Source organism: Ascaphus truei, chromosome 2, assembly GCF_040206685.1.
Source record: "Ascaphus truei isolate aAscTru1 chromosome 2, aAscTru1.hap1, whole genome shotgun sequence".
Lineage (NCBI taxonomy): Eukaryota > Metazoa > Chordata > Amphibia > Anura > Ascaphidae > Ascaphus > Ascaphus truei.
Genome location: NC_134484.1, coordinates 201151244 through 201166401, shown reverse-complemented (window position 1 = coordinate 201166401; position 15158 = coordinate 201151244).

Genomic DNA, 15158 nt, shown 5'->3' with positions numbered 1-15158 from the left:
AGACCAGAGAGAGGGGAGACCAGAGAGAGGGGAGACCAGAGAGAGGGGAGAGGGGAGACCAGAGAGGGGGGAGACCAGAGAGGGGGGAGACCAGAGAGGGGGGAGACCAGAGAGGGGGGAGACCAGAGAGAGGGGAGACCAGAGAGAGGGGAGAGGGGAGACCAGAGAGGGGGAGACCAGAGAGGGGGAGACCAGAGAGAGGGGAGACCAGAGAGAGGGGAGACCAGAGAGAGGGGAGAGGGGAGACCAGAGAGGGGGGAGACCAGAGAGGGGGGAGACCAGAGAGGGGGGAGACCAGAGAGGGGGGAGACCAGAGAGAGGGGGAGACCAGAGAGAGAGAGGGGAGACCAGAGAGAGGGGAGACCAGAGAGAGGGGAGACCAGAGAGAGGGGAGAGGGGAGACCAGAGAGGGGGGAGACCAGAGAGAGGGGAGACCAGAGAGAGGGGGAGACCAGAGAGAGGGGAGAGGGGGAGACCAGAGAGGGGGGAGACCAGAGAGGGGGGAGACCAGAGAGGGGGGAGACCAGAGAGAGGGGAGAGGGGAGACCAGAGAGGGGGGAGACCAGAGAGAGGGGAGACCAGAGAGAGGGGAGACCAGAGAGAGGGGAGACCAGAGAGAGGGGAGAGGGGAGACCAGAGAGGGGGGAGACCAGAGAGGGGGGAGACCAGAGAGGGGGGAGACCAGAGAGAGGGGAGAGGGGAGACCAGAGAGGGGGGAGACCAGAGAGAGGGGAGACCAGAGAGAGGGGAGAGGGGAGACCAGAGAGGGACCAGAGAGGGGGGAGACCAGAGAGGGGGGAGACCAGAGAGGGGGGAGACCAGAGAGAGGGGAGACCAGAGAGGGGGAGACCAAGAGAGGGGAGAGGGGAGACAGAGAGGGGGGAGACCAGAGAGAGGGGAGACCAGAGAGAGGGGAGAGGGGAGACCAGAGAGGGGGGAGACCAGAGAGAGGGGAGACCAGAGAGAGGGGAGACCAGAGAGAGGGGAGACCAGAGAGAGGGGAGAGGGGAGACCAGAGAGAGGGGAGACGGGGAGACAGAGAGAGGGGAGACGGGGGGAGACCAGAGAGAGGGGAGACCAGAGAGGGGGAGACCAGAGAGAGGGGAGATGGGGGGAGACCAGAGAGAGGGGGCAGGGGTGACTGACTGACCGGGGCAGGGGTGACTGACTGACCGGGGCAGGGGTGACTGACTGATTGGGGGGGGGGGAGGTACCTCTGGTGTCACACATACTCCCATACACACATACACATTCTCCTATATATATATATATATACATACACACACACACATACATACACACACTCCACATACATACACACACTCCCACATACATACACACACTCCCACATACATACACACACTCCCACATACATACACACACTCCCACATACATACACACACTCCCACATACATACACACTCACACACATATACACACACACACACACATATATATACACACACACACATATATATACACACACACAGGCCGCGACCAGCACCACCACGCTCCCCCCGCCCATCTCCTGCTCCGCTCCCACATGAGGGGGCTTCCCCCGCTCCCATCACCCGGCGCGCTCTCTAACGCGGGACCGGGGGGAAGCGGGGACATGAGGGGGCATCCCCCGCTCCCATCACCCGACGCGCTCTCTAACGCGGGACCGGGGGGAAGCGGTGACATGAGGGGGCATCCCCCGCTCCCATCACCCCGGCGCGCTCTCTGACACGGGACCGGGGGGAAGCGGGGGGGGGGAAGTGGGGACATGAGGGGGCATCCCCCGCTCCCATCACCCGCCACGCTCTCTGACACGGGACCGGGGGAAGCGGGGGGGGGGGGGTTAAGCGGGGACATGAGGGGGCAATCCCCCGCTCCCATCACCCGGCGCGCTATCTGACACGGGACCGGGGGGAAGCGGGGGGGGGGGGAAGCGGGGACATCCCCCGCTCACATCACCCGGCGCGCTCTCTGACACGGGACCGGGGGGAAGCAGGGGGGGGAGGGAACGGGGACATGAGGGGGCATCCCCCGCTCCCATCACCCGCCGCGCTCTCTGACACGGGAACGGGGGGGAAGCGGGGGGGGGACCGGGGGGAACGGGGACATGAGGGGGCATCCCCCGCTCCCATCACCATAACTGTGGGCAGCAGGCGCACCGGAGAGGGAGGGAGGTGGAGGAAGGCACAGATAATACTTACTGTGTCCTCCATCCTCCATGGGAAAAAAAATGGCCGCTCGTTGGGGGCTGGCTCATATAGAGCCTGGCCGCGCGCCCACAAAGCCTGGGAGCGCGCGCCAATCATCTGTCAGGTAGGGGGAGTTTTTTTTTTTTTTTCAGCCAGCGCGAGCAGGGAAATTCAGCGCGAGCAGGGAAAATTTAAAAAACAAAACACGTGTTCTGCTTGGGCCAATAGTTACTCGCCTGGGGGTTAAATCCACCCGCCCCGGGCGAGTAAATGTATAGGATTGTCGAACACTATATATATATATATATATATATATATATATATATATATATATATATATATATATATATTAAATGAGTTCTTCAGTATTAGGGATACCTTTTTTATTGGACTAACAATTTATGTCACAGGTCCTGTGACATAAATTGTTAGTCCAATAAAAAAGGTATCACCTAATACTGAAGAACTCATTTATTCTGCACTATCGCAACTGGACTAACACGGCTATTTTCTGCTTTATATATATATATATATATATATATATATATATATATTTATATTTTGTTAAATGTGAGAAATCTGACATGTTTATTATTATTATTATTATTACACTCCCATCCTCAGTCTATTTCTGTGGAATCACTGTACCATACAACATATATTCTGTGAAATGGTAACACAAGTGTGTGCAATATAGTAGATGCAATACAACACGTCCTACAGGATCCCAAAAACAATATCAGCATTATACAGTAGATTTGTAGTGCGTGAACCATATTTTGTAGAATGCCTCTACTGTATATATGTAAATAACCATATTGCAATGATTTCCTTATAGATTATTGGATAATAAAAACTTTAAAAAAAAACATAACCAGCTTTCCCCTACCTCTGTTATATTTGAACTGAACTAATTTTTTTAATTTTTTTGTTAAAACGTATCTTTTCCAAGTCTGGGAAGACTTAATCAGCATTGGAATAGGAACCAAAGTGAGCCATAATATTGTATGTCCTTAAAATAACTAAAACTATCAAAACATGAACACTGAGCGTAGGACTGTAAATAATTCCACAGGAAAACAGAAAATACATTTTTACTGTAACACACTCATCCATTATTTTAGCTGGTTAAAGGGTAAAATGCTGAGCCTAAATTTGAAGTCTTTGAAATTATATTCATATAATAGTCCAATGTGTGTTCTACAATTCATGGAAACCGTATTCCAGGAATAAATAATGAATGTAGACAAAAGTCATATTATAATCCCTTTCATAAAAGAGATGCTCTTAAAATCGAATATTTCCCGACCTGAAAACCAGACAGAATGTTTGGCAATGAAGTGTTTCAAACCTTTCTTCTGCTCGAGACACTACTCAAACTTTAATGAGTTTCATTACTACAATAGTTCATATGCTATCTCTGAATGGCTTGCTGGCTATTTCCCTAAGGCTGAGGACCCCCTGCGGTCAGCGGCGTGCGCGTCACTCACCAGTTTCTGAGTTCCTTCCGAGCCGGCCCCAGTCCCTCCTCGCTGCAAGGCTCGCTGCGCACTGTGACGCGTCACCCAGCAGGAGATACACGAGGATCGTGATCCCGAGCGGCGACGCGTCACGTGGTGTGAAAGAAGCCAATGAGGAGGGGAGATCGCCGGCAGGGGTGTGGATTCTTGTGGATGGTGGATGTTTGTGTGAACGTTGTATTAAGAGGGCTATAACAATATCAGCCAGGTCCCCTTATTGGTACACAGACACACACACAGACAGGCAGACACACAATTCATGGCCAAGCCCCCTGTGATGGCCGCCCCCCCCCACCCTTGTCATGGCTCCCACCAACCCGACCCGTTTGGCCACGCCCCTCCGTGCCGAAAAAAGTTGATCGTGGTGCAGTGACTTGCACGCGCCGCCGGCAAGCAAGGCAGCCGTGCGGGCGCGTGCAGCGGGGCCTTAGCCTAATTCAGCAGCATGCAAATCTCTCTATAAGTGGAGGAATCCAAAAGGGACTCTCTCTGTATGTTCATCTGCATACCTGGTATTGTAATGTAGGGCCCAAAAGTTGGTGCGTCGAGGATTCATTTTCATTATGTTTATTTGTTTTTTTTTTAGTAGCTTAAAGGAACAGCAGTTAGAATTAATATATTTTATTTTTCAGAGGCACTAGATTTTCTAGTAAACTATCCACCGCTCTTCCACACTGTGAAGCTGGTCTCCTGTTGAAATCAGACTGACAGTGATTGATGTGGTGATGGACAAGGTTGATCTGTAGAACTGATTACCTTATCACAGCCATGAGGGAAGGAGGGGAGGGAAGGAGGACATGCAGAAACTTGCAGTAATACTGGAAAGAGAAAGGAAGTTTGATCCATTTAGTTCTTTTCTCACTGAAATAGGCAGAGGGCATTCATAAAGTTCTGTACATTCTGCGTTGTTAAAGGTGCGACCCCTATAGGACAAAAGTGAACTAAGGATGGTGGCATGTTAAGTGTAGCTGATTGACACCTTTTAAAAGAAATTAAAAAAACGGACAAAAATAAGTGTTGTTAAAAGTAAAAAAAATATATATAAAAATCTCAACGGGAAACAAATGCTCTAGAGGGTATTTCCAGTTTTTTTTTTCTCTTTCGGTGATAAAATGGTTTACCAGTTTATTTGCAAAGTAATTATGGTGCTGACAATAAACTGTACTGTGCCTTTGTACAGTATTTCTTGTTCGTGAGCTGATTATATTCTTTACATTTACAAAATGCACCCCAAAAAATGAAAAAGAACAGAAATGACATTGATTTGCATGTCTCTGACTTTAATACGAGAAGGAAGTTCTATAAATACCAATGCTTGAATGAGAATTTTCCACGATCGGCTGCTTCGGAATTTATAGAATCAGCGCCTGAAAGTGCAAAAATGCTTACCTAGTGAATATGTCTCCCGGACTTCAATGTCTCAGCTCTGAAAATATACAGGAAGACCATGAGCCATAATCATCCCGGGTTATACGTAATACTATACTATATGTATCCCTTCAGTACTGTATGCTTATAAAGGCGGTACTGAATTATTCAACATTTAATTTGGCTAAATTATTTGTAAATGAATGATTTAGATTTGGCTGGTTTCCACTACCAAGACATCATCCGCTAATGGTGGCATTGTCTATTCCAGCTTCTTTTTGTGTTTCCATGATACAAAGTTATAAAGCTGTGTGATGAATGGGCGTCATTTACAAATATGTGTGACTTACAGTAGTGCCGAATATGACCATTCTATTCAATGGCAAGATGGTGCGCTAAACTGTGTTCACCCCAATTCTACCAACCATCCTTTGCGTCAGTCTTGGTGGTGGCATCTTTGAAACCCGAGTTAGAAGCACTGGAGTCTTTGTTCTGTGATGGGCACATAAAAATGCCATTTCATTTACAGAAGGATGGATTCTCAGGAATTCCCCCTGGATGAAATGCTCACACGTTGACTAATTTTGATTATGTCTTTCATTGCTGCTCATGTTTTCATTGCATCTTTAAGCTGAGAAAATAAACAATCAGCAGCTGTTCAAGAGCTCACTTCTTCTCCTAGTTGCAGGAGTCATATCCTAGTTAATCACTCAGTTGAAACTTTAGACACACAATCACTGCAGCAATAAACCCAATGGTAAATAGATCCACCCCCCTAATGATTTGTGTCAAGAAGGGGAGAGAGAACCAAGGTGTGATCTTTTTAAAATAGCACTTCCCTCCAAAAATGTATTTAGAGCCACATTTATATTAACAATGTATCCATTACATTAAACAGACCACTTTATATTAAATTTTCACAAAAACAGATGGCGTTATTGAAATGTTATTAAAAATGTATTTTATTCAAGACCATTTAATTACGGCAAATATATGTTGGTTTTTTTTTCTTTGCTACTTTCCTACTCATGTCAACATTGTTAATTTATCAGAAATGTTTCTGTTTGGTTGGCATCTGTGCCATAGCAGACATCCTTGAAAACGAGACGTAACTCTCATTGTATTACTTCCTGGTATAAGATTTTATAAATAAATAAAATAGTACCTATATAATCCATGGTAGTCAATTGACTAACCATGGGGCAGTACGTTTCCAGGGTCATTGGGGAGTTAGTCATTAATCTGAAGTCATTCAAATCAAGGGAGACTTGGCACCTTAGTGCCCTGATCAGCATGATCTCAGCTTGATAAATAACCTCCTTTAGAAATGGGAAATGGCATGAAGATTCAAAAACCCAACGCAAGAGTGACTCCAGAAGTTTTCACAGATACACACAATGTTTTTCTGGTTGTTGTTGTTTTTAAATATAAAATGGTTATAGCTGAAAAGCTGCATATTAAAGGGCCTCAAATTGACCATACATGTGTAGGTGTCAAGATTTACACACCAATAGAAACTGTGGAGATTCTGAGGAACATCTAGGTGTCTTCTCAGGTACTTCGTGGATAGAATAGAATGATTGTAGTGATTAGTGAAGCATATTTCCTAGTAATCCACCACAGACTTATTTTCGTATTTATCTTACCTATACGATGGGTCCACAGTAGTAGGACAACATGAGTTTTACCATAGGGGTACCCTGGTGATCAGGATTTGTTCAACAACTACGTTTTGGTAGTAAGAAGTTGTAACTCCCCCTTTATGCTGATTTAAACAAGGACCTTCTCAAGTTAAGACAGCAAGTGGCCCTGCTCTAGTTCTAGTAATTTAAATAAAGAATGCTATTTACTATATAAATTCCTGGGGCACGGAGGATGAGTTGCTCTTTTAACTTTCCTACTACACTTTGGATTGGTTAGTAGCAATAATGGTTATATTTAGTGAGCAGTGCTATTCCACAAGACACCAACTCTGCACCAAGTACCCTTACAGCCCATTCAATAAACTTCAATGGGCAGTAGGATGGAATAGGTCTTACGTAATAGCACCGCTTGGTAAACAAGGGCCTAAGTGTTCTGGCGCACCTGATTCCCTGGGTATAAGCATTTACTTAAAAACATAGGATAGTTCCCAGATGGTGCATTCAAAATTGTCTGTGTCTGAGCTAAGAGACTCTTAGCTTGGCTCTTCTAAGCTGCTCTCGGGCGCAAAATAAAACAATGTATATGAATCTGTGTATGTCTCCGTGTAAAGACCTACTCTTTACAACAGATCTCCCATGACAGTCATTTATAGTAACAAGGAAAATCTGTGGTATTATGAACATTATTACTATTGTGCATATAAAATAATATAATTGTGCACGGAAAATTAATGCGATTTCTCTCCCCTGCCCCACTCCAATATTCTATTTGGCAGCAGCACATTATTTCATAATGTTATAGGGTAGCGGGAGTGTATATGCGATCTATATTTTGACATGGTATTAATCCTACCTGCATAGCAACCAGAAAATGAAAGATACGCAGAAAATAATGCTATAGAAGGGTTAACGGGTGCTCCAGAGAAGGCAAGCAGCCACCTGTCCGCATCTCATGAGGACATAGAAGAATCTCCATGCACTCTTTTGGCATTTATTTGGTAACAGATACGTAACCAAATAAATACCACCATATTGTGCTACAACATCTTTGGCGTTTTTGGAGATTTTTCTATTTTCTCATTAATCGTACATGTTCTTAATTAGTACGTGGTGAGGTAATACAATGATATATGCTTACATGGTTTAAAGAATACATTATCACAAGCAAAATCTGCGGCTACGGAAAAGTAGCACCATCTGGGTAGGTTTCCTGTGCCTCAATAACGAGATGTGCATGTTTATCACGGCCACCCCTACAGTGTGTAAGTGGTCTCGTAACATCGGTGGTCTTACAAATTATCAGGATTGATGGAAAAACGAGGCCTTTGCTGTAATTTCTTTCAAGTTTAACGTTTCCAGACTCCGTAACATTGTTCCATAAATGAGCCTGACCTATTTAGTAATTACCTTTATTGTTTTTAGAATGCCTCATACTTTTCTGAGCAGAGAGTCCCCCGTTACATTTAAGAAATTATGATTCTGGCTTTGAACAATAATACATGTTGTTAAGCGATATAATTAAACATCAATGCTGCCTCCAATCATTTTTGGGTTGATACATAGCAACTTAATTCTGTGCTAACAATATAAACAGACTTTTGGGGATTTGTGCCAGCTTCAACTTGGCAGACAATTTTGACGCTGGTTAATAATTTTTTCGGCGCATAGATTAAATTTGTTGTTTTAGCACTTGCCACTTATATGTTCCCATATTTTTGAGGGACATATTTTAAGCTTTACGGTGTATGCAAGTACAATATAATTTGTCATTTATGAGTGTCAATTTTATGGCAAATATGTAATTTGTGACTCTTAAGAACATGGACTATATTTTATTGCTCTCTTCTCCTCCTCTATATAAACCCATATGTACACCACTCTTATTTACCTCTCCCTGCCACTTATGCACTTGGACCAGGCCAAAGAGCAGAGAAATCCTTTGAAAAAATACTTCTTAAAGCACAAATCCTCCATCACTGGATTATCACAGTTTTATTAGCACAGTGTATCATGTCACTTCTCTATCAATTTGTGTTGAGATGGGGTCCTTTAAAGTAAGAGAAGACAGCAAGGAATATTCAAGACTGGCTATGACTTAATCCACCCTGCTTCTCCCCCACTAACATTATCAGACTGGCATTGAACTGAAAAATGCCCTCTGACCTTCAGGGTTCAGTACTTGCAAATTGACACTGCTGGTGTTTGACCTTCTCAGCATGAGTTGGTTATTTTATTATATACACACAATGCTTGGGTGGCGTAGAGTAAGTCGTTACGTCTTTTGTAGTACACTGTGTTTTATAGACATTTGCTACCAGAAGAGCTTCATGCTTATATATATATGAGCACTGTGTACTCATTTGCATGTCATTTCCCAGAATCCCTTGCTGCAGTGGAAGCACTGTATGCTAATTGATAATGGCAAAAAGCAGGGTTGCAGATCTAAGACGTGAATGTGCTCACAAGTAAAATATGTTTGTGTGTGTGTGTGTGTGTGTGTGTGTGTGTGTGTGTGTATGTGTATATATATATATATATATATATATGTAGATGTATCAGTACCGTGTTAGCCGAGCTTCAATAATCAAAAAATAAATAGATGATACCGTTCTGTGGCTAACGAAATGCTTTTATTTGTGCGAGCTTTCGAGATACACTGATCTCTTCTTCCAGCGATGTTACAACCGCAAGGCCAGGGAAAGCACTCGCTTTCCCTGAGCCTCAACACGCCTCAGCACGCCAGCGGTAAGCGTGTACGAGGCCTTACTCTACTCCACCCAAGCATTTCTTGTAACAACAGTCTGTTTCTGCTGGGGAGAGAAATCGAAAGGTACAAACCCCCACATACGTTATAATATATATATATATATATATATATATATATATATATATATATATACACGTATGTGGGGGTTTGTACCTTTCGATTTCTCTCCCCAGCAGAAACGTTGCAGCCGCAGGTAGAAGTTTCTACCCTTCCTCTCCGCTCGGCTGCATATTGCCGGCACACTGATGAATATTGTTCTTTTGCTCCTCTTTTTACACTGGGGGCCTTTATTAGCAGAGGAGAGGAGTGGGGCAGTACAGTATGTATTAGCGCACTGTCATTAAGCAGCTGAGGTTGGGGGGAAGAAGCTATAATCCACAGCAGCAACATTTATTTATTTATAAAATATTTTACCAGGAAGTAATACATTGAGAGTTACCTCTCGTTTTCAAGTATGTCCTGGGCACAGAGTTATGATGACCGATAGGTGATTACATAGCCACACCCTCTGCACTGGGGAGAGAAGGAGACAGGATGTTTGGGTGAGCAACCGCTGGATGCCATAGGTGAAGCCCCCATGCTCCACATGTGGCCCCTGGGACGTCTATTATCCACCAATGATTAAGGAGTTAGGAAGCCTCTTACTTCTACGTGTTAGATAAATATGGATTGGCAGGTACGGCACACGTGAGCACGTGACCTGTATACGGGACAAGGGTTAATACAGGCATACCCCAGTTTAAGGACACTCACTTTAAGTACACTCACGAGTAAGTACATATCGCCCAATAGGCAAACGGCAGTTCGTGCATGCGCCTGTCAGCACGTCCTGAACAGCAATACCGGCTCCCTACCTGCACCGAAGCTGTGCGCGAGCGAGGAGAGTATAGAGCCTGTTACACATGCGTTATTTACATCAGTTATGCACGTATATAACGATTGCAGTACAGTACATGCATCGATAAGTGGGGAAAAAGGTAGTGCTTCACTTTAAGTACATTTTCGCTTTACATACATGCTCCGGTCCCATTGCGTATGTTAATGCGGGGTATGCCTGTACACTGCTCGCAAGCTTTCCCACACTTCATCTTCACAAAGGTCCCTCAAATGAGTAATATCTCTCCTAAATCCGTCCCCATATACTATCTGTAACGAACAGCACGCAAGTGAGCTCGTGACTTAGATATGCAACCAGGGTTAATACACGCGGCTAATGTAGCCCACCGGTGCGCAAACTGGGGGGGGGGGCGCAAGATTTTATTTTGGGGGGGGGGGCGCAGGCGGTTGCAGAGGTCCCGCGCTCTTCCCCAAGGCATTTAAATTAAATGCCGGGGGATTGCTCGAGGCCTCTGCAACCTCTACTTGACAAGGTTCAGCCGGGCTTCAGGACGTGTGACCATGGCAATGCGGCGGGGTCATGTGACGTGACGGTTGCCACGGTCATGATTTCATATGGTGCCGCGCGAGGTATGGGAGGGGGGCGCACCAACAGGAGAGCAGGCAGGGGGGGGGGGGGCACAGCAAATAAACTTTGTGTGCCCCTTCTCTAGCCAACTCACCTTTCGCCTTCACAAAGTACCTCCAATTAGTTAATATTAACCCCATACTCAATTGCTATCATATCTATATGCTTCCACCACCTGAGAACTGCAAGTAAAAGATGTAATTAAAAAATCTGCCAGGGTCTTGGGTCCCTGTTTATAACAGAAAAACTATGCACAAACGACATTTAAACTTTTCCTCAATATCTAAACACACTCATAACGTTCCTTCTGTAATACTTGCATACACATGAGCTACATGAATAGATTCAGGTAGTCATTACGGACGCAACAAGACTAATCATGACTGTCTTTATCCTACATTTGAATGAAAAATGGATGTTTGTCCCCCAGTACCTGCCAGACCTCCCATATCTGGACCCATTGCATTCGTCTCCCTAACACAAGTGCAGATAGGAAAATTATATACGTCATCATCGCTGTCAAGTCCCTGGTTCCATGTTTCATATCTCTGGGATGGCATAGGATAGTCACACCCCCTTGGCAATCCATAAACCTCTTCCAGGGATGGTTTGAAAACCTTTAACTAGTGTCCTGTTTATGTTGGTGTCGGGAGAACCATAATTCACTCATCTCTGGCAAAACATATGTTCTTATCTTTAGATTCTATCAGTCCTAAACTGGCCCTAGTTACAGGGTTAACAGGCCATAACCCATACCTTTGTACTTTTAGTGGGCCATACATGATAACCCACCAATTAAGTTATTTTTGAAACTAAGCACCCACCATGACAAGCCTGGACCTACATGGTATTTTTAAAACCAAATTGTACCTTTTTAACCCCTGATTCACCAGATGGATTAAAATACATAATATCTCATTCTATTATCATGACATGGGTAATTTAAAAATCACTTTGTAGTCACTTTTTATACACTGTATGTTTGGACCTCAATTTTGCAACACATGGCATTGTGACTGTGTAACTCGCTTTACATAATTTATTTGACTCAATATTGCAAATTAGCCACCCTTAGAAAGACATGGTAAAGAAAACGTGTGCAATAGATGTCTTTCTGGCAAATAAGCATCAGCTACAGACCAATACATTAATGAAGTTTTATGAACTCTTAATGTCTTGTTTAAAGCACAATGCTGATCATGGGTACATTGCGCCAAAAGAATACCTCTCAAAAGTGAAGGTCATATACCATGTTTACAAAGAAATACCCTGAATGCTGTCAAAAGAACCATTAATCAAGGGTTAATGGTCCTCTGTTAGATTAGCTGACAAGACTTCTTTAGCAGACATGAAACGTTCCCTCTGGGGATCTCTTTGGCTGCTTATGTTCCTCCTGTTGTATTTTTCTGTTCCCAAAAATGTCTTTAATTTTCCACAGTTCAGAAGAAGTAGAAAGTTCTCCGCAAAGAGTTATTATCCAGCTGAGCAGTAAATGGATATTTAGCATTCTTCATGGAGGCGCTTTTTCTGTTGGGTTTTGGTCTGCAAGGCTAATATGGCTGAATTCCTGAACTCTGCATTCCCAGATTCCACTATCAATAAAAAAAAATACATTTTCAGGGCAGCAGCTCTACCAAATGCCTCTGCTAAGATAGATTCCCAAATCATTAAGGTCCATATTCAATGCGCTGTGAATCTGACTTCCCCTCATCAGGGAAGCGTGAAATTCCATTTAATTTCGGCATTGAGCTTCCTTAGCAAGGAAAGGGCAGATTCACAGCATATCGAATTGATGCTTGAAACGCCCCCCGGCACATTTCACAAGAAGTGTGGAAACTGATGGCATTAAAGTGGTCAGATGCTAAGTTATTGCTCGGTTTGTAGAGGAATAAGGACTCTGAGGATTTGCTTTGTAAAGTCAATGACATGTACTAGGCAACTCAAAGAATTTTTTTTTCAAGTAAATGGTTATCGGCATAAACCAAAATATTATTTGTGAAATATCACTATCTGATAGCTTTCAAGTTTCTGATGCAGCCACCGTTATTGCAACCCGTGGCGCTCTCCCGTGGGTAAAATAGTGCTATAGCCCCCTAATCACGTGCGCTTGATTCAAAACAATGGCTGCTTCTCCCACTGGCGCGTTCTGTATGTCCCGCTGCAGCGCGCCACAAGCTGCAATCATGTTGGCTACATCTGTAACTACCAATTTGGTTCACTTGTAAAGAATTTTTAAAAACTTTTATTTTCAAGAAGTTGTGTTTTAAAACCATATGGTTTTTTAAGCAGTATAAAAAGAGTTTTGTCTAGGGACAGAACAATTAAAAAAAGGCAAATAAATTAGACCACTTGCCATGTTTCTGCAACATTAAGTGTCTACAACATCCAGTGTCACGTATTGAAACAGCATTAGAACCAGGTTGCACACAAAAGTCTGCATTACAACATTCTGCAACACATAGTACATCAGTTAATTCACGTTATATGTTTGTAGTTCTCAGGCTTTTCTTGGCTCCTATTCAGCCTTTGCTGACATTGAAAGGACCCAGGTGAGTATGGAATGATGTTGCCTCTTGATGGGTTTTGTGCTGCTCTGTAGAGAGCATTCCATGTCACATAGGAGATCTTTCTGGATATGGAATAACACCGATATGCAATCGATCTGGTTGTGGTTTGTTTTGATAGAAATATGGCCGGGGCAATTGACAAAGTCTAGCGTCAAGCAGCCGTCCATTCAAAATACTCAGAGGGAGGTACTGCTATGGCTGCTCATTTGCATCCCCTTTTTGTAACTTCAACAACATATTTTGCTTTGCTTTTCCACTGCTCTCTAGCTTTTGAAATCCTAAACCTTTCTTTTATTCATCATTTATACACTTTTTGAACTTATCTAAAATAAATAGGATAGATAACGTTACATAGAATTGATAAGATATTCTTACTTTCAACTTAGTGTCTGAAGACATCTTTGATTCATGATGGGAATTAGGAAAGTATGTATAATTGTATAAGCTCTTGTGGGCAGGGCCTCTCTTTGCCTTACGTTGTCATTTACCTGCCTCGCTTTTCCCCATTATCTCTACTTTATTTACCTTGGACTGTAGTGTTGTTAAGCGCTGCATAAATGGTGGCACTATATAATAATAATAATAATAATAGCATGTTCTTGCATAGCGCTGCTAGCTTTACAGATACATTTTGCAGGCTGAGGTCTCTGCCCCGTGGAGCTTACAATCTATGTTTTTGGTTACTGAGACACAGGGAGATAAAGTGACTTGCCCAAGGTCACAAGGAGCCGACACTGGGAATTGAACCAGGTTCCCCTGCGCCAAACTTAGTGCCAGTCAGTGTCTTTACTCACTGAGCCACTTCCTCTCCAATAAAACACTAATATGCATATGTAACCCCTCTTTATTTTCCCTTACAATAATTTATATATGCTAAGGTGGGGGCCCAAGTCCTACTCCCCTTTATAAAAGTGTTAACCCACGTACTGGGCATGCGGCCCAAAGATTAGGCAATAGGACACGACACTAGGCCTTGAATAATAAACTTATTTATATATACATCTTATTACCACAGATATGCAGACAGAAACGTGATCCTCAATTGGAGAATCATGTACATAATATTACTATGTATTTAAACGCTGCGTAGTCATGTACCAATTTCTCTCCCAAGTCCCCACGACCCCGTGTTATGAGGAGGGCCATGTGTTGGTGCCGGCACATTGTTGGAGCTCTTATTACTGTAAGTGTAACCTTGGCAGGCCTGTTATTCGCAAAGCCTTCAGTAACCTTCTCTGTATTGAGGATCCCTTCTTTATTTATTCACGACACCTGTAACCCGATTGGTGGGGCTCGTCCTAAACTAAGACGAACCGCCTCGGCTCTCTCTCTCGGGGACTGCTACCCCTTGCGTCTCGGTAGCCTTCTCTGCTCCTTGACCCTCTGCTGGGACTGAACCCGAGTCTCTCCCAGTCCATCCTCAAATCACTTGGGCTCCACCCAGGACTGACTCTGCGTGCTGTTGCATCCCCTCTTAAAGATTCCTATCCTATTAGTGCCTCCTCTTTCACAGCCTTTCCAATTGGCTGCTTCTCTGTCTATCATGAATCACGTGTCAATGTCACACTTGAGAGGAATCTGCCAGGCGGCCGTGTAAGTGTATAGAAATACACCATACAGAGGGTTACACATACATACATTAT